General features: G+C 48.6%; 1 protein-coding gene and 1 long non-coding RNA gene across 2 annotated transcripts in view; both read right to left on the reverse strand.

Moving 5' to 3' along the window:
• Positions 1 to 6,265, reverse strand: part of LOC144094880 (neprilysin-1-like) — a 79,631-nt gene extending 73,366 nt beyond the window's left edge. Inside the window, exons 1-2 of the mRNA XM_077628754.1 lie at positions 6,166 to 6,265; positions 4,229 to 4,354 (exon numbers count right to left, since the gene is read on the reverse strand). The gene's annotated coding sequence lies outside the window, so the exon portion shown is untranslated. The remainder of the gene's footprint in view (positions 1 to 4,228; positions 4,355 to 6,165) is intronic.
• Positions 6,266 to 10,116: 3,851 nt separating this feature from the next.
• Positions 10,117 to 22,730, reverse strand: LOC144094881 (uncharacterized). Its single transcript, XR_013306611.1, has 3 exons — positions 22,617 to 22,730; positions 21,135 to 21,231; positions 10,117 to 10,179 (listed from the first exon to the last, which is right to left on the reverse strand). It is a non-coding gene; the product is annotated as an uncharacterized LOC144094881 (long non-coding RNA).
• Between the last annotated feature and the right edge of the window lie 818 nt (positions 22,731 to 23,548).

Below are 23,548 nucleotides of genomic sequence, written 5' to 3' on the forward strand. Positions count from 1 at the left end.
CGTTTTGCAAATATAGGTCCGCTTAGAAATGTGACGCCTAGAAAACATACTCTTCACGTTTACTGTTTCCTGACCGCCTTTTCTTCCATCCGTGCTGTCTGACACCAGCTTGGTGCTCGTAGGGTTTAGCGGCATGGCACCAAGGACGATTACGCTTTAACGTTACTGCTTTAACTGCGTGGTTAGATGGCCGACCGAACAAACCCACTCCCGACTACTCCCAGAGAGTGGAGGAGACGGGGAGGGCTGCGTCTTGGCAGCAAAGGAAACACTTTGGCAAGTAGAGCCTTTAGAAAAATCCTCAGCGTGCAGATGTGTTGTGCGTAGCCAAGGAAATGGTCGTCTATAGCTGAAAGCTGTACCCAAAGTACGATTAATCGGCCGAGCCGAGGGGAGCTTCCAGTCATGAACTGACGGAAGATCCCAGTATCCCAGTATGCTCTCTGACATTTTCGACAAAGCTTGAGTCCCACAGGGAGTTAACCCTTGTAATAAACTCCTATAATTCAAAGTAACAAGAAAAATAACGATGGCAGTTAACACTTGCTCCAGTGCTGTTACTCGCAGCTGAGCCTCCGCCTTCCGAGCTGTCATAAATTATTTTTCATTATATTTAATTATGTGTAGCTAGCCTTCTATTATTTGTTTTTGTAACGTTTTCTACGCTTACTCTTCAATGTTATTCCATAGTAACTCTTTTGAATGCGAGAAACTAAGAAGCCTCATTGCGAAGAAAATGTCTTACTGGAACCGCAATTACCCGATTGGCTGGAAAGAAGTGACTGGATTGGAAGTGACGGCGTCACTGGTATAGGCATCAAACGCTGCTAATGCTGCTCATTGCGAGAATAAAATGGAACTAGGTGTCCCTGTTAATTTTTGTTCAGTATTCTTGTATTAGCTTTGCACAAGTCAGAGCTCACGTTTTCCAGACTTGGTCTGCTTCATGTTTGCACTTGTTGCTTGCAATTTTCTGTGTGACAAATTTCCGTGAGGGTTAGCCGCTTGTTTCAAATTCGGCATGTGACATGCCCTCGCGCCGAGTGCTACGCCCGCACAGAACCCTCCCGCTCTAGGTCGCAAATGAGGCACGTATGCTCTCTCCTGCTGCTGTGCCCGAAGGCACAACACCCCAGCACACTCTTCGAACCAGACGCACCACTGCGTGCGCGTTTTATGCAAACAACAGGATACCGAAGACCGAAGAGAAAACTACTGAATAAAACACGCTTGCAGGCCGCCGCAGAAGCGAGGGGACCATCAATGACGGGGTATAATCACGTGATCATAACTGGCCAATTGGCGGCACGTGGGCGAAGCGCAAACAGCTACGTTGCTTTCAGCGCAAATTTGACTATAATAAGCAGGTGTTTTATACGGCATGGCCACCACCACCACCATCGCATCATCGACATCAGGAAAGCCCCGCCGCGGTGGCTCAGTGGTTATGGCGCTCGACTACTGATCCGGAGTTTCCGGGTTCGAACCCAACCGCGGCGGCTGCGTTTTTATGGAGGAAAAACGCTAAGGCGCCCGTGTGCTGTGCGATGTCAGTGCACGTTAAAAAGATCCCCAGGTGGTCTAAATTATTCCGGAGCCCTCCACTACGGCACCTCTCTCTTCCTTTCTTCTTTCACTCCCTCCTTAACCCTTCCCTTACGGCGCGGTTCAGGTGTCCAACGATATATGAGACAGATACTGCATCATTTCCTTTCCCCTCAAAACCGATTATTATTATTATCATCAGGAAAGTTGAGGACGGGCCACGTCACACGATTTTTCTGACTATACTACTACAGGTCGGCTTTTCACTCGTAATTTCATCAGAAATGTGAGGTTTTTCGTTTCGGTATATGTATAGGTTTGTATTCTTGCGCTCTCGACAGTTGCATCCTATGCATATAAGACTCAAGCTACGCGGATGCTGTTTTCCTATTGTATTTTTCGTATCTTCATTAAGCACTCACTATTAGTGGATGGGAAAGTATACACCGTTTTTCACCGAGGACTTAACACAATTTTTAAAAATAGGCTTTTTGAGTTACAAGAGCGCTTTTTCCGGGATAGCATTGTCAGCGATGCAGTACATGAGATTACAGCTAAGACGTGCTAACTAGCAGGCTGGTTAACTAATATCCAACAGTTAATCTTTTAAGTATTACTCTTAGGCTTGTTAATTATTGAGAGTAGTGTAGCCCACGTAACAATTATTTGTATCAGTTTTTAGAATTTCGAAAGCGCGGTTACCTTAGCGCTGTGGCCCCACAAAGTTTGGCTATTTCGACTAGCTATGTGTACAGGAGAGGTTGCTTTGCCCGCAAGCTTCTCGAAAACTCGTGCAATTTGGCGCGATTTAGCAAAGATTGTTGGGTCACAGCGCCTAGGGCAATTACTTTTTTAAACATTCTTAGAGCTGAATGGATAACAATTACAGTGGGCTACACGCCTCTCAGAAATTAACGAGCCTAACAGCAATAGTTAAAAAGTTAACTATTCAGCATTACTTGTCCAGCCTGCTAGCTAGCACATCTAGCTATATTCTGATGTGCTAATACTATACTGAAAAAAGGGCTCTTCTAACTCCAAAAGCCCATTTTTAAAAATTGTGCCGTCTTAGGTGAAAAACTGTATATGCAGTGGTACGCCAGGCTTCCCTACTGAAAAATGTATATAGCTTTGAACGGGTCAGCAAATAGGATTATGGCTCATTTGGTTTGGCTTTATGGGATGGACGTCCCAAAGCGTCTCAGTCTATGAGGGACGCCGTAGTGGAGAGCTCCGGATTATTTCGACCACCTGGGGTTTAACGGGCACTAACAATGCACAGTACACGGAATTTTCACATTTTTCCTCCATCGAAGTGCTACCGTAGTGGGCGGGTTCGAAGCCACTACTTGCATGCACTGTGTGATGCAAGTGCACGGTAATTAACCACTAGTAATGGTAGCTATACGGAGCCCTCGACTAAGGAGCCACTCAAAGGCTGAATCGCTTTGGGAGCTTCATCCTATAATGTTAAACGAAATGTGTCATGATCCTATTTGTCTCCTATTCAAAGCTGTACACACTTTTCAATAGGGATTTGCAGGCGCGCAGCAAGTTTGGGAGAGGAGCGGGGGCTGTCTTCGAGACTATCCACCTGCGCAAAAATTCTTATTAAAAAATTTTCGACGGGCATGAGATTATAGATCTCTTTTCAAGTTTGAAATGAATGAATTGAGGGAAGTGTATGATCACCTTCCAATGCAGCGTATTATGAAAGTTATTTGTGGTGTCACATATCTACAACCCCTGAACGATTTCCAAGGATTATTAAAGCGTATTTTACTTATGGAAGCTTACTTGAAAAGCTTTGATAAGACAAGTGAGCTCTCAAACTTCTGGACCAGTGCCGACTTTGTCGTAAAGTTGATAGCCTTTAGCAATGCTGAAGCCTATACCGATTAGCCCATACACTATGTTGTTTTGACCTAACCGATGATCCTTCATACGCAATTTAACTGCCGGCAGAGGAGCCAAAACACTTTAATGCCTAACGCAAAGGTAAGCATATGCCCGTAGCCTCGTTTCTTCTAGCAATTTTATTGGAGCGCTGAGTGCACGCACTGAGCTTCGCCTCATTCGCCCACATCACATGTCATGAATTGCTGTATGTATGACGAATTTCCTAAGCGTAAATCGCTTAAGAAAATAACATGCCTTTTCTTCAGCTTCTAGTCGCTTACATGTTCTTTATCCTTTCAATGATCATTAAAGGCGCGTTTTAACTACTGGCATTGCGGACAGAAGCCCGGCACAAGCGTAAAACTTCGGAATTTTCACGGCAGATTGCACATGTGCATTTAAAGAAAACGAACAGCTGCGTTGAAAACAACTACTGGGAAGGCTCAAACAATGCCCACGGTGACCATATTTATACTCCCCTAGAGGAATGAGTAAGTTTGAGGATCGTAAGACAGAGTGCACTGAAGAATGTCTTCTCTCAACTTGATGTGTACAGCAACTGATTTCTCAGGTTTATTAATCAACATACTGGCCAGTGTCGCGAGAAGCCGCCAGGCGTAGCGCACTTTTTTTTTCTAAGCGAACCGCAGCTGAATTCGACCAACCGTCGCAGAGTTTTAGCCTCGGCTTCCCCAATGGCCAGTGCATTTATCGCAGCGACTGCTAGCTTCGAACGAATGTTGCAGGCGTAACATAGCTGCCGGGTGGCAGGAGATTGACGCACCGTTTATGTCTCGTCCACGCAACGTAGTCCGGCTCCTCCTAGCGGGCGGAAGGCCCTCACCGTCGCTGGCGCTGTCACGGCCCCCTTCAATTATTCCGCTTTCAAACTCTTCACCGCCACTGTCGCCTGCGAAGTCGGCAGCCGTAAAAGCCATAAACTACATGCGTCCCATGAATAAGAGCCACTACCCCAACAAATACATCACGGAAGGCAGCAGCCATTGAAACCAGGGAACATAGGCGATTTTTTAAGGTGAAAGCCTTTAATGGCTCATACTCGCGGTGACCGTCCGTCTGGTCACGTGACCTCGCGGTGTCCGTCCGTTACATCCTAGGTCACGTGACCATGTCCGCCCGTTACATCCTAGGTCACCTGACCTTGTCCGTCCGTTACACCCTAGGTCCCGTGACCTTGTCACGTCATCACAACCTGCCAACTGGGCTGTAAGCAAACTGCCCACTGTTGCGGGTGGTGTGATCCACCGCCCAGCAACAACTGCGCATGCGCAGCGTGACGTCACCGCTCAAATTCAAATCGGTGCAGTGAGTCGCAAACGGTTTTCGTCTTCCCGCAGTTAAGATATATCTAAGTGGGTCCAAAGAACTTTTTTAGTTTCTACACTGATAGGGCAAATATTTAAAGATAATTGATGATAAAACAGAAGAAAGAACGACGACATGCCGCCGGTGGTATCCGAACCCAGGACCTCCAAATTTCGCGTTCGGTGCTTTACCAACCTAGCTGTGGCGACGGGTCTCCAATGTTCTGATTTTTGGTGTATTTATGTTTAGTGTAGCCTAAACTTGAGTGCGTTCACCTGCGCCGTCCTTGTGCATAGCGGCGGGACGTAGTACATTGTTTTATCGTGGGGGCCACGTAAAACGTGATCAAATGGTGAGGGCGGAAGCTGCACGATAGCCCTCTTATGCGACATATGGCATCTTATGCTACCCACAAGCCCCTCTTTTCCCTTCCCTTGCAATAACGATGCCCACTTTTCTCTTTCCTTCTCTGCTCAATACCCCCCAAAATGTATGTCGATGTACTTGCGGCCGCAGTGCTCAGTATAGAGGGCTGGAAGCTTTCCAGTTCCTCTTTCTAGCTTTCCGTCTTTGAAGAAGTTTAGAGAGAGCGGCTGTTTGTTGCTTGCGTCTGTCACCCTGTCGTCCTATAAACAAAGCTAAGAGACCAATCTTACCTAGAGGTGGTGTCGTTCACCTCAAGGTTGCGTCTTGTGAATGTTGCTGAAAACTGATGCATCTAAGGACTAAATGGCCGCGGTTCTTACCATGGACAATCACAGCCCCTCACTCGACGTCGACGTGAGGGTATATGTATCCCATAAAATAATAAAATTAACGGTATAAGCGGAACGTTCTGCACGCTGACAGCTGGTCATCTAACTCACCTAAATACCACATGCTGCCGGTGGATCTGAACCCATGACCTCCGAATTTCGCGTCCGGTACCAACTGAGCTACTGCGACGGCTGTCCAAACTGTTGCTTTCTGGGGCATTTATGTGCAGTGCTAGCAAACCTTGAGTGTGTTCACCAGCGCCCCCTCGTCCATAGTGGCAGACGTTTTCTTCTGCTTTTATTAACCCGCCATTAATGAAAACCTAATGATTGCAAAAAAAATGTGTCCCGTATGCTCGGGGGCTGTTAGCTTCCGTCACGTCTGCCATGACCTCTTTTCCCTTCACTTGTATGCCTAATAATAGAAATACCGTACGGCTGCACCAGTAAATTTCCCAACCACGCTACATCCTCCTTCACACTGTAGAAAAGAAATCGAATAGTTTAATCTCTCGCTTGTAATGAGCTATACATGTGCAAATGGCCGTGTTGGTACCTCTATGCGATGCGGCGCTCGAAGGTTCCTGTTAGGGCAACGCAGCCTGCGGTCTGCAATATATGGTTGTGGCAACGTGCTTACCGTTCTGTGACTCTTGAATAACCAGGAAGGCGGTGAACCCGATAACTCCAACGGCGATCAGGCACAACACTATCCCCGCGACTGTCCCAGTGTAGTCAAAGTCCCTGCACCGGTCGTCTGAATTACGCACAGCCTGGCGTGCTATGGTCGGGGAAGGTGAGGCTAAACGCGACATTTTGTTGCGTTTTCCCCTTATATTTTAATATTTCAACATGCTGGCTGGACATTTAGCTGGTATGAGCCATCATTTTTACCATGCAAGAAAAAAATTGCCAAGTGAAACATTTGCGAACGCGGTAATAGCCGGAAGACTGCGCAATTCTGCACGCCATAGTTTCGTAAATCTTGCAGCTCATTCGGTCAGGCGTGCTCGATTAACTTAAACAATTATTTATTACAGCTGGTTATTGATCTTATCTCATGCAAACTTTAAGAAAGTTGGGCCCTCGCGTTTTCAAGAGGAAATTATTTCAGCATCCGGCTACACATACCTTGAACGATTAATAACTGGACGCCCCAATCTAGTTGTAGCCAACACAGTGCTGTGCCCGAGTGTTCTAATTCCTCTAAAATGAACTAATCACGCGCACAACCTGGACACATTCTTTATTATGTAAATAGTTTGTATATATTACTTCTACCCTATCTTCTCTTCCTGTCCCCTCACATCTTTCATTTAATTTCTCCATTCTGCCTGCTATCCTTTATTTCCGCTGCCCCAGCTCAGGTGCTTCAGTATCGATGGCAAATGCCGGGGCTAGCTAAAATCTTTTCCTTCCTTTTTACTATTATTTTAATAAAAAAAAACACTACCACCACCACCGGCTACACATGTGGCAAGGCGCCTCATTTCCGTGTTCTTTACGGGCTGAAGTAACGAAAATGGTTTTATTGCTTCATCCAAAGCTCTTTCCTTGTGTTATCGCTCATTACGGTGATATTAACGTAAAAAAAGTTGTGCTTCTTGCAGAGTGACGCATTGAAGACGTGAGGAAAGCGCTAGAGCTCGTCAAGCAGCGCCAAGCGTTTGGGTATCCGTGAACAGAACGCCACAGAACATTGAAGATCGCGACGGAATATGAGGAAAATAAAATGCACATACTTTCGCCGCCAAAATTTAAGTAACCCATAACTGCTGTTCGTACAGTACTCTGACAAAGGAACAAGCTCTCTTGAGTGTGATACACAGTCACGTCCAAAAGTTCGTGTTCATGCACTAGGAATCGAGCCAAGTGGCCCGTCCTTTAAACAGGGAGGAGGCAAACGAGTAGCAGCCGTTACCATAAGGCAGAAAAAGTTTGTAAAGAAAACCTGATATTTTCAAAAGTAGTGCAACCACTCCACGCGCAAAACCTGGCTACCAATGCCCACTGCCGAATAAAACAACAACGCAGCTGCGAATGTCCGTCACAGAAGGCACTCCGGCCAATGGCGTCGACCAGTTTTCATTTCGTCGCGGTTAATCCCCTAGTGTGGAATCGCAGATGACAGGCGAGTACCTACGGGAAATGGGATTATCTGTGGCGTCATGGCAATCGGTCAATGCCATTTATTTATTTAGTAATACTGCAGGCCAATACTTTGGCCGAACAAGGAGGGGCATTTGGTGTGGTTTATGGGGTTTAGCGTCCCAATGCGACTGAGGATATGAGGGACGGCGTAGTGAAGGGCTCCGGGAATTTCGACCACCTGTTATTCTTTAACGTGCACTGACGTGACACAATACACGGACCTCTAGAATTCCGCCTCCATCGAAATTCGACCGCCGCGGCCGGGATCTAACTCGCGACTTTCGGGCCAGCAGGCGAGCGACATAACCACTGAGCCACCATTGCGGCAGGAGGAGAATTTTGCAAAAAAAAAAAACAAAGCACAGAAAAGCCTATAATGCACAAAAAGAAGCACAAATCACACGTCATCATTGCTGAATTTCACAACAATAATTTTGAGTGTAGCTGAAAATTGGCTAGGGGGCCTCTTTTGAAGGGTATTTGCCGCTCCGTGCTTGAGTTTTATCTCACTATTGTCGGTAGCAGGTCATTGACCAAAAGAGTTCCGGATTCTGTAAGCATCCAGTGTTTGTCGCGCCGATAGTCTCCGAAAGATTGTGCTGATTTAATTTAATTTAGTTTCAGAAGGGCGTCCCATTTTACTGAAGCACTGAAACATTTTGCCTCATGGGCTGCAGAAAAATGGGCCATTTTAAAATGTTCTAATTTCATCATTTTTTTCCTCAGTTCCGCCTCACCTGGAAGCTTCATATCTGCTGAGCGGGATATAAGGGCGGCTCTAGATAATTCGGTTCTTTTTTATTTCGGGACAACTGTCAGCTTAAAAATAAAGCAATGATTTAGAGTTAGTGTCCCATTTCACCCCACTGTCTTTGCTAAAAAAAGACCGTCACATTAGAGACTGGTTATGATAAGAATGTGCAGAGAGAAACAGAGTGTTTAGCGAGATGAGAAGCTGCAAGTAACGATAAATTGAAGTATTATAAAAGAAGGTTATGGTAGAAGCCACCAACAATTTTGTCGGAGCAACGAGTTTCTTTGAACTGCACCGGATAGTGGGAGGTTGCTTGACGAGAACTAATCGTGGGAGCACTTGGCAGTGCTCTCTGCACAGTAGGTCATTTAGATTTTATTGTGCAGCTGTGCGGAGTATGCAACCCAGTGACACTTGGTTTATTCCATACCTACCCAAGCTAAATCACCAGGCAACCAATCACCATTCGTATATATGAGTAAACAGCCTCGTGAACACGACCCCCGTGAAATTGATCCTTTTTTAGCTGATGCTTTTTTAAGCTTTTCTAGCAGTGACTGATTTCGCTTGGTATAAGTGTATTGTGTTCTTAAGGCAACGAAGTTTTAAAGCAACTAAGTGCTGTCAGCTCCAGGTGTTATCGCTTGACATTTTTTTCCGTAACGTTTTGTACAACGGAGTGAAATAAGCGTTCACTGGTACACAACCAATTTCCGTCATTGATATTCAGTGACTTCTTATTTACGTCTTTGGTGCCACGTATACATGAACAACGCAGCACGGAGGCGCTAGGGCTCACGTTAAGGCTCCTATCCCTCGAAGGACTTGAACTGCGCTAATAAAGCGGCTTAAGCTGCGGAAGGGTTTTGGGCGCCTGGTTGCAAAGAAATGCGTGTTAGTGCAGTCATCTCTAGGGCTGATAATACAAGTTGGAAACCGCCCAAGGGTTCCGAGGCATTACAGTTCAGCGGCCAATTTGGAACAAAACGGGGAGATTACCAGATGGTCATGCCCGTTGCGGCGCTCAAACATGTTTTTCAATAGTTATCAAAAAAGCAATATTTTTAGTGGTTCCCGCTGGCAGGGCATGCATTCTGCTTCTAGCCACCAAGATTTGGGGAATCTTACTGTGTTTTTGAGGCTGAAAAACAAGAAAATCTGCATGAGTGAAGTGAGCTGGATAGCGTTTAAAGCACTTTAATTTAAAAAGGCGTAATCCACATGCAGAATGGCCTGCAAGAGCGTCATTTTTGTACAACAGGACAAAGCTAACTGTAGCCATAAATTAAATTCTCCTTTTATTTAAATTCTGTTTTTGTATTGTGATGCGCAGGGGAAATTAACCAGTACTTTCCGCCCTGTCTTCAATTGGCAGCGACTGTGATTTAAGAACAGAAAAATACGAAGGTGGCACGGAAGCTAACGACTTGAGTGGTCGACAGTGTTTTGCTCCTCTTGTCACTTCGGTCTGCCATTGCAATGCTAGCATGAGATTAGCGACAGTCATTGGGGTCTAACGCGTGAAGACTAACGTGTCAAAGGTAATGTGAAAGCGGTGTCTAGATAATTTTACCGCTTATAATTAGCATCGCAACCTCAACATCCCCCTTGAGAAGAGCTTTCTACGCGATGGGGACTGAAGGGCTTTATGTCCATCTTTGTTAAACCTAAGCCCTCCGTACTTACCAGATAATCGGGATAGATCCTGCGAGCTTGTCGTGACGAGGTAGACGTTCGACCCTGCATCTGCTACGAGAGACAAGTGTGAAGTGGCATTAATATTGATTTCAGCCCATTCCAGGTTGTGTTGCGTTCTAGAAGATATTTTGTAATAGCGCACTTCGCAAGATATTTGAAGAAATGCAACTAGTCTACAGGCACTGATATCACCCCACTCCCCCACTCCCACAGACATCCCTTTCCACCCTGTCCCTCCCCCCCCCCCCCCCCCAAATCAGAAAAAAATCTCATAGGGCGGTTGCGAACCCGTAACCCGAATACTAAGCGTTAGTTGCCGCGGTAAAAAGTAGGAATTCCGGAAAACAATGTTTTATTATGGGTGAAACGGCGGGAGCATAGAAGTAGATGGGACAAGTGGGAGTGAACAAATAAAGGATTGGGGGACTGCGGCAACCTGGGCGACCAAAGCCTTCGGCAGTGGCTCCAGCCCGCTCTCCTCTGTAACTGTTGACCGGTGCCCCACAGCACCCCTGCTAGGACGAGGTTTCAGAGATGCTTTGTTGTGACGACTGACAGCACGTGGTCAGCTCGTGGTCAGCTCGACGTCAACGACGACGACACCGTCAAGGCCCTCTTCAGTGGGCATGGTGGACCGCGCCGAAACATGGGAGTAAGCATGCCTCCGTTCTTGCTTGTCCAGGCTCGTCTATTCGACTTCGCTGGTATAAACAGCAACACGTGCATTAATTGACTGCCTTTCATGGCTGTCACCTCTCGGCTTGCCGGCATCTGAACATGACGCACCAGCCCGGGGTAAGCCGTATGCTGGCCACATAGTTCGACTTGTGACGTCATCGACGGCTTCTGCTTAGATCACTAGCCGCATATGCTACGCCACACCATTCCTAAACATCAGATCGGACGAAAAGCAGAAAATAGACGCACTCATCAGACGATGCGTGAAGAGGGCTCTGGGACTCCCCATCTCGACCTCTACTGAACGCCTCCTCGAAATGGGTGTGCACAATAATTGGACGGAGCTAGCGGAGGCTGTGCGCATGGCACAACTGGAAAGATTAAGCAAATCTACCACGGGCAGAACCATCCTTGGCTGGGTGGGGCTGCAGTCAGACAGGGGGACATGCCAACACGCGGACATTCCACGAGGATGCCGCGAACACATAACAGTGCCCCCGCTACCTAAAAACATGCACCCCACATACAACGGGGAGAGGAGACGGAAGAGGGCCGAGACTCTCGCAAAAAACGCGGACAAAATAGGGCCGAAAGGAGTCGCCTACGTGGACGCGGCTAGCGGAAAGTTGGGGGCGGCGGTGGCTGCGGTCGTTGACGGCCGCGGCGTACCCGTCGCCGCCGCTTCCGTTAGAAGTCGAAACATAGACACGGCCGAAGAAGTTGCAATAGCGCTCGCTTGCGTTGGCACGGAAGCCAGTACGATCATTAGCGACAGCAAAACAGCAGTCTGGAACTTTGGAAAAGGGAGGGTCTCGAAGGAGGCAGTCAAAATCTTGGAAAAGGGAAAACTCGATAGACGAGTTCGAATAATTTGGACCCCCGCGCACGAATCCGTCCCCGGCAACGAGGCGGCGCACGAGCTAGCCCGAGCACTCTACTTCCGGGCAGCCGCAGAGCCGCCTGGTTGCGAAGGGATGGACGAGAGGCTGCAGACATACAAAGAGATCATAGAGCACTATAGACTTGGTAGACGGTCCCTGCCACCACCGGACCGAGCGCTAACAAACAGGGAGGCAGTCGCATGGCGGCGCCTGCAAGCTGGGAACTTCCCGAACCCCGTCTGGCTCTACCACACGCAAGTGGAGGAAAGAGCCGACGATAAATGCGCGACATGTGGAGAGAGGGGTACTTTAGACCACATAATCTGGCAATGCCCTGGTTCCCCGGGCGCCAAGGAGAACATAAGAAGTAGAGAAGCCTGGGAACTGATGCTGCGAAGCGAGTCCCTCGCCCACCAGCAGCAAGCCATCCGCCTGGCGGCTAAAGCCGCGAAGAAACACTGTCGCTTCGCCTGTCTTTAGTCGCGGAGACCCCGGCCCCCGTTCTCCAGGCCTGCGTGCCGGGGATGGGGAGTAGGGGGTCTCCTACATCGGTGGAAAATAAAGTTCTTACTCACTCACTCACTGCTATAAAAGACGCGCATCGCTTCATCCTCAGTAGGCGAGAAACTTGACACTAAGCATGCCTCGGTTTTTGCTTGACCAGGTCAGTGTCAGTTATTTTTATCGAAGTAATGACCCTTTACTATTAGTCCTGCCGGGCCCACTGCATCTTGCTTGCTTAGAATATGTGTCTATATATTTGTAAACACCGCTTGTGCGGAGACACTGAAAGTAACCCGGGTCCCAGGTTCAAGCCATGTTTCAAAAGGTTTTCCAAAGCCAAAAGTGCATAGAACAAATACGTGTTAGATCTTAAATTTATGAACGATTATCTACATAATGCTGTTAGTTCTTTGACCGAATAGCTGAAGATGAAAAAAAATTCTAAGGACGATGACGATACCCCTAATGCGAAATTTCAGCGCACATCTGCCTGCTTAGGCGGCGCACACAACAGGTTCCTCTTGGCGGCGGCAACGAGCTTTGCTTCGGCGGCGCGGGCGTAAGACTCTTCTCGTCGACGGCGATGATCTCCTGCATCGGCGGCGCGAACGGAAGGGTCCTCTCGGCAGCGGGGATTAGCTTATGGTTCAGTGGTACGAACGTAAGTCTTCTCGTCGGCGGCGACGATCTCCTGAATTGGCGGCGGCGAAGAGCTCGTGCTTCGGCGGTGCGAACGTCAGTATACTTTCCGGCGGCGACGATCTCCTGCATCGGCCGTGCGAACGGCATGGTCCTCTCGGCCGCGGCGAAGAGCTCGTGCTTCAGCGGCGCGAATCGGCGGCGCGAACGGCATGGTCCTCTCGGCGGCGGCGAAGAGCTCGTGCTTCAGCGACGCGAACGTCAGTCTTCTCGTCGGCGTCGATGACCTCCTGCATCAGCGGTGCGAACGGCATGGTCCTATCGGCGGCAGCGAAGAGCTCGTGCTTCAGCGACGCGAATGTCAGTCTTCTCGTCGGCGTCGATGACCTCCTGCATCAGCGGTGCGAATGGCATGGTCCTTTCGGCGGCAGCGAAGAGCTCGTGCTTCAGCGACGCGAATGTCAGTCTTCTCGTCGGCGTCGATGACCTCCTGCATCAGCGGTGCGAACGGCATGGTCCTATCGGCGGCAGCGAAGAGCTCGTGCTTCAGCGACACAAACGTCAGTCTTCTCGTCGGCGTCGATGACCTCCTGCATCAGCGGTGCGAACGGCATGGTCCTATCGGCGGCAGCGAAGAGCTCGTGCTTCAGCGACACAAACGTCAGTCTTCTCATCGGCGTCGATGACCTCCTGCATCAGCGGTGCGAACGGCATGGTCCTATCGGCGGCAGCGAAGACCTCGTGCTTCAGCGACACAAACGTCAGTCTTCTCATCGGCGTCGATGACCTCCTGCATCAGCGGTGCCAACGGCATGGTCCTATCGGCGGCAGCGAAGAGCTCGTGCTTCAGCGACACAAACGTCAGTCTTCTCATTGGCGTCGATGACCTCCTGCATCAGCGGTGCGAACGGCAAGGTCCTATCGGCAGCAGCGAAGAGCTCGTGCTTCAGCGACACAAACGTCAGTCTTCTCATCGGCGTCGATGACTTCCTGCATCAGTGGTGCGAACGGCATGGTCCTATCGGCGGCAGCGAAGAGCTCGCGCTTCAGCGACGGGAACGTCAGTCTTCTCGTCGGCGTCGATGACCTCCTGCATCAGCGGTGCGAACGGCATGGTCCTATCGGCGGCAGCGAAGAGCTCGTGCTTCAGCGACACAAACGTCAGTCTTCTCATCGGCATCGATGACCTCCTGCATCAGCGGTGCGAACGGCATGGTCCCATCGGCGGCAGCGAAGAGCTCGTGCTTCAGCGACACAAACGTCAGTCTTCTCATCGGCGTCGATGACCTCCTGCATCAGCGGTGCGAACGGCATGGTCCTAGCGGCGGCAGCGAAGAGCTCGTGGTTCAGCGACACAAACGTCTGTCTTCTCATCGGCGTCGATGACCTCCTGCATCAGCGGTGCGAACGGCATGGTCCTATCGGCGGCAGCGGACATCTCGTGCTTCAGCGACACAAACGTCAGTCTTCTCATCGTCGTCGATGACCTCCTGCATCAGCGGGGCGAACGGCATGGTCCTATCGGCGGCAGCGAAGAGCTCGTGCTTCAGCGACACAAACGTCAGTCTTCTCATCGGCGTCGATGACCTCCTGCATCAGCGGTGCGAACGGCATGGTCCTATCTGCGGCAGCGAAAAGCTCGTGCTTCAGCGACCCAAACGTCAGTCTTCTCATTGGCGTCGATGACCTCCTGCATCAGCGGTGCGAACGGCATGGTCCTATCGGCGGCAGCGAAGAGCTCGTGCTTCAGCGACACAAACGTCAGTCTTCTCATCGGCGTCGATGACCTCCTGCATCAGCGGTGCGAACGGCATGGTCCTATCGGCGGCAACAAAGAGCTCGTGCTTCAGCGACACAAACGTCAGTCTTCTCGTCGGCGTCGATGACCTCCTGCATCAGCGGTGGAAACGGCATGGTCCAATCGGCGGCAGCGAAGAGCTCGTGCTTCAGCGACGCGAATGTCAGTCTTCTCGTCGGCGTCGATGACCTCCTGCATCAGCGGTGCGAACGGCATGGTCCTATCGGCGGCAGCGAAGAGCTCGTGCTTCAGCGACACAAACGTCAGTCTTCTCGTCGGCGTCGATGACCTCCTGCATCAGCGGTGCGAACGGCATGGTCCTATCGGCGGCAGCGAAGAGCTCGTGCTTCAGCGACACAAACGTCAGTCTTCTCATCGGCGTCGATGAGCTCCTGCATCAGCGGTGCGAACGGCATGGTCCTATCGGCGGCAGCGAAGAGCTCGTGCTTCAGCGACACAAACGTCAGTCTTCTCATCGGCGTCGATGACCTCCTGCATCAGCGGTGCGAACGGCATGGTCCTATCGGCGGCAGCGAAGACCTCGTGCTTCAGCGACACAAACGTCAGTCTTCTCATCGGCGTCGATGACCTCCTGCATCAGCGGTGCCAACGGCATGGTCCTATCGGCGGCAGCGAAGAGCTCGTGCTTCAGCGACACAAACGTCAGTCTTCTCATTGGCGTCGATGACCTCCTGCATCAGCGGTGCGAACGGCAAGGTCCTATCGGCAGCAGCGAAGAGCTCGTGCTTCAGCGACACAAACGTCAGTCTTCTCATCGGCGTCGATGACTTCCTGCATCAGTGGTGCGAACGGCATGGTCCTATCGGCGGCAGCGAAGAGCTCGCGCTTCAGCGACGGGAACGTCAGTCTTCTCGTCGGCGTCGATGACCTCCTGCATCAGCGGTGCGAACGGCATGGTCCTATCGGCGGCAGCGAAGAGCTCGTGCTTCAGCGACACAAACGTCAGTCTTCTCATCGGCATCGATGACCTCCTGCATCAGCGGTGCGAACGGCATGGTCCCATCGGCGGCAGCGAAGAGCTCGTGCTTCAGCGACACAAACGTCAGTCTTCTCATCGGCGTCGATGACCTCCTGCATCAGCGGTGCGAACGGCATGGTCCTAGCGGCGGCAGCGAAGAGCTCGTGGTTCAGCGACACAAACGTCTGTCTTCTCATCGGCGTCGATGACCTCCTGCATCAGCGGTGCGAACGGCATGGTCCTATCGGCGGCAGCGGACATCTCGTGCTTCAGCGACGGGAACGTCAGTCTTCTCATCGTCGTCGATGACCTCCTGCATCAGCGGGGCGAACGGCATGGTCCTATCGGCGGCAGCGAAGAGCTCGTGCTTCAGCGACACAAACGTCAGTCTTCTCATCGGCGTCGATGACCTCCTGCATCAGCGGTGCGAACGGCATGGTCCTATCTGCGGCAGCGAAAAGCTCGTGCTTCAGCGACACAAACGTCAGTCTTCTCATTGGCGTCGATGACCTCCTGCATCAGCGGTGCGAACGGCATGGTCCTATCGGCGGCAGCGAAGAGCTCGTGATTCAGCGACACAAACGTCAGTCTTCTCATCGGCGTCGATGACCTCCTGCATCAGCGGTGCGAACGGCATGGTCCTATCGGCGGCAACAAAGAGCTCGTGCTTCAGCGACACAAACGTCAGTCTTCTCGTCGGCGTCGATGACCTCCTGCATCAGCGGTGGAAACGGCATGGTCCAATCGGCGGCAGCGAAGAGCTCGTGCTTCAGCGACACAAACGTCAGTCTTCTCATCAGCGTCAATGACCTCCTGCATCAGCGGTGCGAACGGCATGGTCCTCTCGGCGGCGGCGAAGAGCTCGTGCTTCAGCGACGCGAACGTCAGTCTTCTCGTCGGCGTCGATGACCTCCTGCATCAGCGGTGGAAACGGCATGGTCCAATCGGCGGCAGCGAAGAGCTCGTGCTTCAGCGACACAAACGTCAGTCTTCTCATCGGCGTCGATGAGCTCCTGCATCAGCGGTGCGAACGGCATGGTCCTATCGGCGGCAGCGAAGAGCTCGTGCTTCAGCGACGCAAACGTCAGTCTTCTCGTCGGCGGCAATGATCTCCTCTATAGGCGGTCGCGAAAAGATCGCGAAAAGAGGAGGACCGGGCCCTGCACTGGGACGCGCCAGCGGGAAAGAGCGCCTCCCGCTCTACCCTCGCACTCCGTTACACCGGGCAGACGCCTGTCAATCCACGAACGAAGGAGGTGCGCTGAAAAAACTGTCGATTTTCGCATCAGCCTTAAAGCAACCGCCCCACTGAAGCAGCACTCGAATTCCGCTCGAGTGTTTCTGCACACACAGAACCGAAATTTGCTGGGTTTAGAATACACTAACAGGCGCGCAAACATAATATTGTTCAGAAAACGCCGAAGGAACAGAAGAGCTAAAACAAAAAAAATCTTAATGACGTATTGCACAAACACCTTGACATCTCTTCCTATTTAAGTCGTGTGAATCAGCTTCGTAAAGCAACCAAAAAAAGAGGCCATTGTAATTCATTTCAACGATTTTTAAAAAAAGAAAGCTGTGATTAAAAATGTTGGGAAATTAAAAGGCACTGACATTTACATTCAGAGCGACTACTCCTTAGATATATTACGGAAACGTAAGCTGCCATGGTAGTCGGCTCGAAGGCAGAATGATGGCACCATAAAGTGAAATTAGTTCGCGACAGACTAATAGTAAATAAGGAGACGTTTGTCTGGAATGACGCATCGATTCACAGTGCCAAAATCATCTCCCATCCTACACTGAAAACCAACTGACGCCCAGTTCCCACGCTTCCGAGTTGTCGGCGCTTCATTATTCTTAGCCTGAATGCCCAAAGTATAGTGAATAAAACATATTTGCTCTAATTCTCACGAATGATCCATAGTCCACACATACCTGTCCTAACTGTATATTGGCTTCGCTCTGCCGTCATCTCAGTTCAGTTCAGTTCAGTTTATTTCCTTAAAGACCCCAATTCAGGGGTATTACATAAGGGGTGGGGCTACGGATATAGCCGTCATTTATGACTAATTTTCCTCCCTCTTGCAAACTCCTCAGGCGAGATGGGGGCAGCCGCGGTGGTGGCATAGCAATCTTGATAAACATGATGTTGAAGGTGCGATTTTACAGCCGATAAAAAATTATGCAAGCTTATTTCTAAAAATAAGATATGGTGACAGACCAAATTTTCATGAATGGGACTGCCACTGAAGGCCGAAAGAGTATTGTCGCATGTTTTAATGATTATTTTTACTCTTGGTTCTCAACTGAGGAATACGAAAAATTTTGACGAGTTTGTTTCTCATTAGTTTGAACCCGTTGACGTTACTTCGGTTGAGGGTGTCATTTAAATGCTACCTCGATAGAATTCAGTATTCACCAAGCCTGAAAGGCATTACTAATGCATTTTCGCCGATATACACAGTGATTGTCTCGTTTTATATAAAAAAATTTTCGTGCATCTTTTCCTTCTTGCTCTTTTCTGAATAACTGGCTCAAAGTTAAAATCATTAATATTCACCAGAACGGCGGCCGTTTCTGTATAAACAACTAATGTCCAATCTCTCTAACCTATTGCTGTTGCAAACTTAGCAAAAATATAATGAAGAATTATATTCCTGCAACATAACATTCAAATCATGCACTTAACTCTGGTAAACCCGGCTTCAGGAAGGGGTTCTCTGCTAATACTGTACTGGTAACAGACATTTACAATTTCAGTGCAGCTTTGGACAAATCTGAACAAATATATGTTTAATATTAGATTTCACCAAACCCTTTGACAAGGTGGCGCATAATAAGCTTCTTGTCAAATTAAAACAAATGCGTGTACCTCCATTCCTCGTTGTCTGTATTGCAGCTGATCTACAAAAGAGGACTACTCCCTGTAACTTTCGGGGTCCCCAATGGAAGTGTGCTTGGCACCCTATCTTCCTTGATTTATATAAATAATTTACTTCTCTTTATTAATCCGGCTCTCAAACTGGTTTCTTTGCTGATGACTATACGTTGTATAGACAAGCGTCAGACCGTGACTTAAAAGAGATGCGGCGGCGCTGGCGTCAGCAGTGACCTTCGTTGTGTAGTCAAAAAGCGGGACCTTCCGCACTGGGCGAGCCACGCTTGCGTGTCTTTTGGCACAATTCACAGCGTGCCGACAAATTGTGGTGCGGCTGATTGATCCGCAATGCAGAAGTAAGGAAGCGGCATAACTTTCCGCAAGTTTATTGCAGTGAGATAGGCGCGAAAGCAACGGGCAGGGGCCGAGGAGGAAAACGTACAAGTTTGGCGACGGATCGGCTTGGCGACTAATTATTACCGCTGAGCTCATTTCGCCCCTTGGGTTATTATATTGAGCTACTGCATTCAAATCTAATAAGTCGGTTCGTGTCTTGGACTTCGCATCATTGATGTTCGGTCGTGTGCTGAACAGTGGAAAAATTAAGTAACGCCTGCAACTTGATCTCTTTCTGTCGTGCTCTCAGTATAAGTTTAGGCGCGATATTCCGTGTGCTTGGGATCGTAAGTAGAACGCTGGGGATCATTTTCAGATGCTTATCATCCGGACAACGTCCCGAGCATCACTTCACGCGCAAAAAAAAACATAAAAAGCTGCCGCCATTCGCCTTCAGCGTTCACACCGTGCCGCTCTTGAAGAAGCACCGGACCGGGGTAGCAGCACGCACGACGGTTCTTTCTCTGTTTTCATTTTCGCGAGTTTCGACAATGTGTCGTTTCAACACCGGTCCAACGAGGCTAGGATCTCGACAAAGTCGCGCAGTGTTATTTCCCAAATTATTTGAATTTTCACATTGTAGGTCGTTCTGAAACTGGCGAACACAGCAAATTCCACGCCAAAAGCCACTCCGATCAAGCAGAATGTGCACACATTATTAAATTCTAAAATAAGACGCAAAATGTTATAGCTTAGGAGAGTCAGCGTAAATTTCGTCTGGAGCTCGAAGGAAATGTCTGTGCATGCGCTCGTGGAGCTCTCGGATCGCATTTGCCTTATTCAAAGCAGCTAAAGTGTTCATTGATTTCCAAGGTCTCCCTAGTGAAGCGGCTCAGTGAAAATATAGAAGCACATTACAAGGTTCGACGTGTGAGAACGCTGATTCGCGTTCAGCAACACGTCGTCCTGTCTTGCACTAGCAATCGAATATGCTTTATCGACCCATAAGTCGAGAGTAGTGGACGGTTAGTTCCTTAAGGTACAAAACAGCGCAACTAACACGAAGGACCAGCAAAAAAAAGAAACACCGACACGCGCTGACTTACAACTGTCTGTTTTAATCGTAAAACCGATTAATGTTTTAATCGAAAAACAGGTGTATTCTTCTTTTCCTGGTCCTTCGTGTTAGTTGCACTGTAAGATGCAATACCAACTCGCCCACTTTGCTGTGTTGCTACAGGTTAGTTCCTCCCCATACCTCATGCACTTTTACCCGCCGTAGCGCTGCGCTGTTACTTGTCGCCAACTAGGAGCGGCGAACAGACTAAAAATTGCAGAACTACTCTTCGAGTATCAACAAAAATGTTTTTAACTACAAGCGACGTGCAGGCTTTGAAATATTCGCATACACCAGTTGGTTTCGAAGGCAGCGTCGCTTGGCGCAGTGTAGGCGCGCTGCGTTTTTGCCTACACCCCGCGTGGCTGTCGATCTTTGTTTACAAACATGACGCTTGTCTATACACCAATACCTTCTGTTTCCGACCAGCAACATCTAGACGATGCTCTGCTCAGTGCCCTAGCCTGGTGTGATAAAAGTGGCATGGAAATAAATGCCCAGAAATAAGTGTTGTTACGTATGACCAAAAAGAAAAAATCTGTTTCATTTCAGCTATTTTATTAACAACGGTTCAGTTAAAGTAGTACCAAGTTACAAATATCTTGGTGTTTAACTCGCAACTTAAATGGAAAGACCACATCGAACGCGCAAATCAAACTCGCACATCGCCGCACGGTTTAATACAAAAAGTACAAAGTAACTGATTCTCTATCTTTATTACTGACGGCAAATTACATCATGGCTCTTCCTGTACGACTTAAGATTCTCCGCCTATCTTTTCTTGATCAAATAATTCATGGCAAACAAGGCATTTCTCCCACCTAGTATGTAAAGTTTTTCGATATGCATAGAACTCGTCATCACCACGATCATAGCTTAGCGCCATACCTCGAGATAACCAAGGCTTTTAAGTTTTCTTCTTTAGGACGGTTACCGACTGGAATGCCCTGACTGAGTGTGTGATAGCCGTTGGTCACTTTCTGAAAACACATCATTATGTATTTTAGATACTGTATACGAATAATTTTCAATTTTATTTGTCGTGCATGTGTTTTACCCAGAACTGATAGCTTTTGTATTGCTTATTATATCTCTATGCCCTCCCTGCTTCGTCCTAAGCAAAAGGTCTGAGCACAGAAATTAAAACGATACGGATTAATAACAAGAAACAGCTAAGGCTTCAATATGCTCACCCATTGTGATGTTGCTTCAGACGATGGCTGCTGGTATAGCAACGATGATCTTCAGCCTCGGCTTTGAAGCTGCAGTCAAGGATAGCTGGAAGTGACCCTAGACAGTAGAGAAGCCGCCAAAACCTGTGCTTAAGGGCCAACACCCGAAAGTTATGGCCGCAAAATTGCCGTGCTCTACCAATCAGACTGACAGCAGGTAAACGAATGCAGGCAACATGCAATGTTTCATAGACACTTGCTAATATTAACACGAACGAGGGAGCGCAGATTGCGCCCATAAGGCATCGGTGGTTGTGGAATGAGTTAGAACGCACTCGCGGATTTCCGACAGCTTGCAGTATATCTAAAGATTGGCTTCCTGTTTAATTTCAGGTTGTTTACTAGGGCAGCAAAGCGAAGACGAACTGCTATATTATCTATGCTGTTTGCTATATATGTAAAAGTAAAATTCTTCGTTATTTCTTAGTCACCCAATGCTTATAAACACCCTCGCGTACGCTGGCTTCAGAGCCGCTTTGACGGCGTGGTCCACTGTGTAACTAACTTTGAAAACATGGTTAGAAACAGAGCGGGCGCTTTTAAAGCATTCATTTTCTCGCCATAAGCGCACTCCTATGTTGTGGAAGCTATAAAGTGTTTAGAGTAAAGATCTGCAGTTCTATGGCAAGCAACACAAGCGAAATATTCGTTGTGAATGAAATTAAAATTTAGCTGACACGGTTACAATAAAAGAGCACAGGCGAATGTTCCAACGCAACAAATTCAGTTTCAGAACGTCATCACTTATACCGCAGGGGCTTCAGTTTGGACCTCTTTGGCACGCAACTGCTACTGGAACCGGCGTAGTTCTTCCATAAATATCGCACCTTGCGTACGCATGATGCTCAAATTAAGAGATGTTTAAAGTATAGGAAATTGGAAAGCCGGGATAAATCTTTTATTCTCGCTAACTTTGTGCCTTGCACATTAGAGAATATTTTTCTCCCACAAAGAGCTCAGGTCTGTGACTTTGTCTTAAAATTTTAGGACTTTTCATTAATTTTCGGGTAACGTTGATGACCTCGCACAGAATATCCTGCGGAGGCATGAAACGAATGGTGAGCTGCTATCGAGCTCCCCCCGTGTTTGTGGCCCGTTCTTCTGGCGCTTCCATTTCTTTTGTCGTCACTGCAGAAAACACATATAGGACAAAATATAAAAAATAAAACTGCATGGCTGACTGCCTAAAGCTCTCAAGGCAGGCCCTCATTGATTCACGAATATCCCTGGTGCTCATTCTACGAGCGCGTAGCCAACCACCGTCCCATTTCTCGCTTCATATATTCCACTCGGCTGCTGCAAGTTCAGGCCGAACACGATTCTTTAGAAGTGAAAACATTCTAGCGCCAGTAAGCATGGTCTGATATTGTTGGCCTTGCCGTCTAGACGCCCTGAATCGACAAGTCTAATACCTACAAAGGGCAGAAACAGCGTTATGCTCACCTCAGCTGGAGACAAGACGGCGACGCTAGGTGAAGCGACGACCAAGGAAGTTCTAGCGCCGAAAAATCGAAGGTCAGTGTAGCCACAGATGACTTTTGCAAGGCTAGCGGAGACACAAAATGCAGCGGCCGTACACAAAGAACAAGATGGCTGAACTGATTAGAAAGGCTCGCGTCACGAGCTCCGTCGTGTTTCTTCCTTCGCGCCGTTCAACTCGTGCGCGCTGTTCTTTTTAAGTTTCTTTTTGTCGAAACAAGCGAAAGCCACCTAAAGAACTGAGAAAAACACGAGTATTAATTCGCGTAAACTGGGGAGCCTTTCTAACTGTTGTGTGATATTGTCACCGAAAGCGTTTGAAGGAGGGCAGAGGTGCACACCAGGACTAGCACAAAGGCACACTCAGCAAACCCTCGCTCGAGCAGGGGAGGAAGACGGGTGCGTGTGCTATCATACCTAATGGAAGCGCCAGTTAATGGCTGACAGTGTGGCAATACGCTTTACATGCAAGCTACGGCAGGTCTACGCCAAACCTGGTAAAATTGACGTTTGAAAATGAACTTACAATACTGATTACTCTCCTGAGAATCACGGGAATGTAAATTAATTACATTACCAATTACTGCTTGCATGATCCAATGGCATTAAATGAGAATTACTTCCAAAAATAATGGAACTAGTTATATTTTATTTTTCATTTTCATGGGCGCACACAAAAACAAAGTAAGCAAATTAAAACAAGCACCAACTCTTTTGTAGACTTGACGAGGACGTTCTTTGGTCTTCCGCCAAATTCCATCCCAGCCAGCAATTCCCTCATCACGGACATAGTAAATACAAGACGACGCCAACGAAATAATAGAACCGGAAGCATGGCTGAACCCTCACTTACACTGCGCTGAAGAGAGAAACGAGCTGAGAACCCAACGCTTCGC

The sequence above is a fragment of the Amblyomma americanum genome, chromosome 6, assembly GCF_052857255.1.
Source record: "Amblyomma americanum isolate KBUSLIRL-KWMA chromosome 6, ASM5285725v1, whole genome shotgun sequence".
Classification (NCBI taxonomy): domain Eukaryota; kingdom Metazoa; phylum Arthropoda; class Arachnida; order Ixodida; family Ixodidae; genus Amblyomma; species Amblyomma americanum.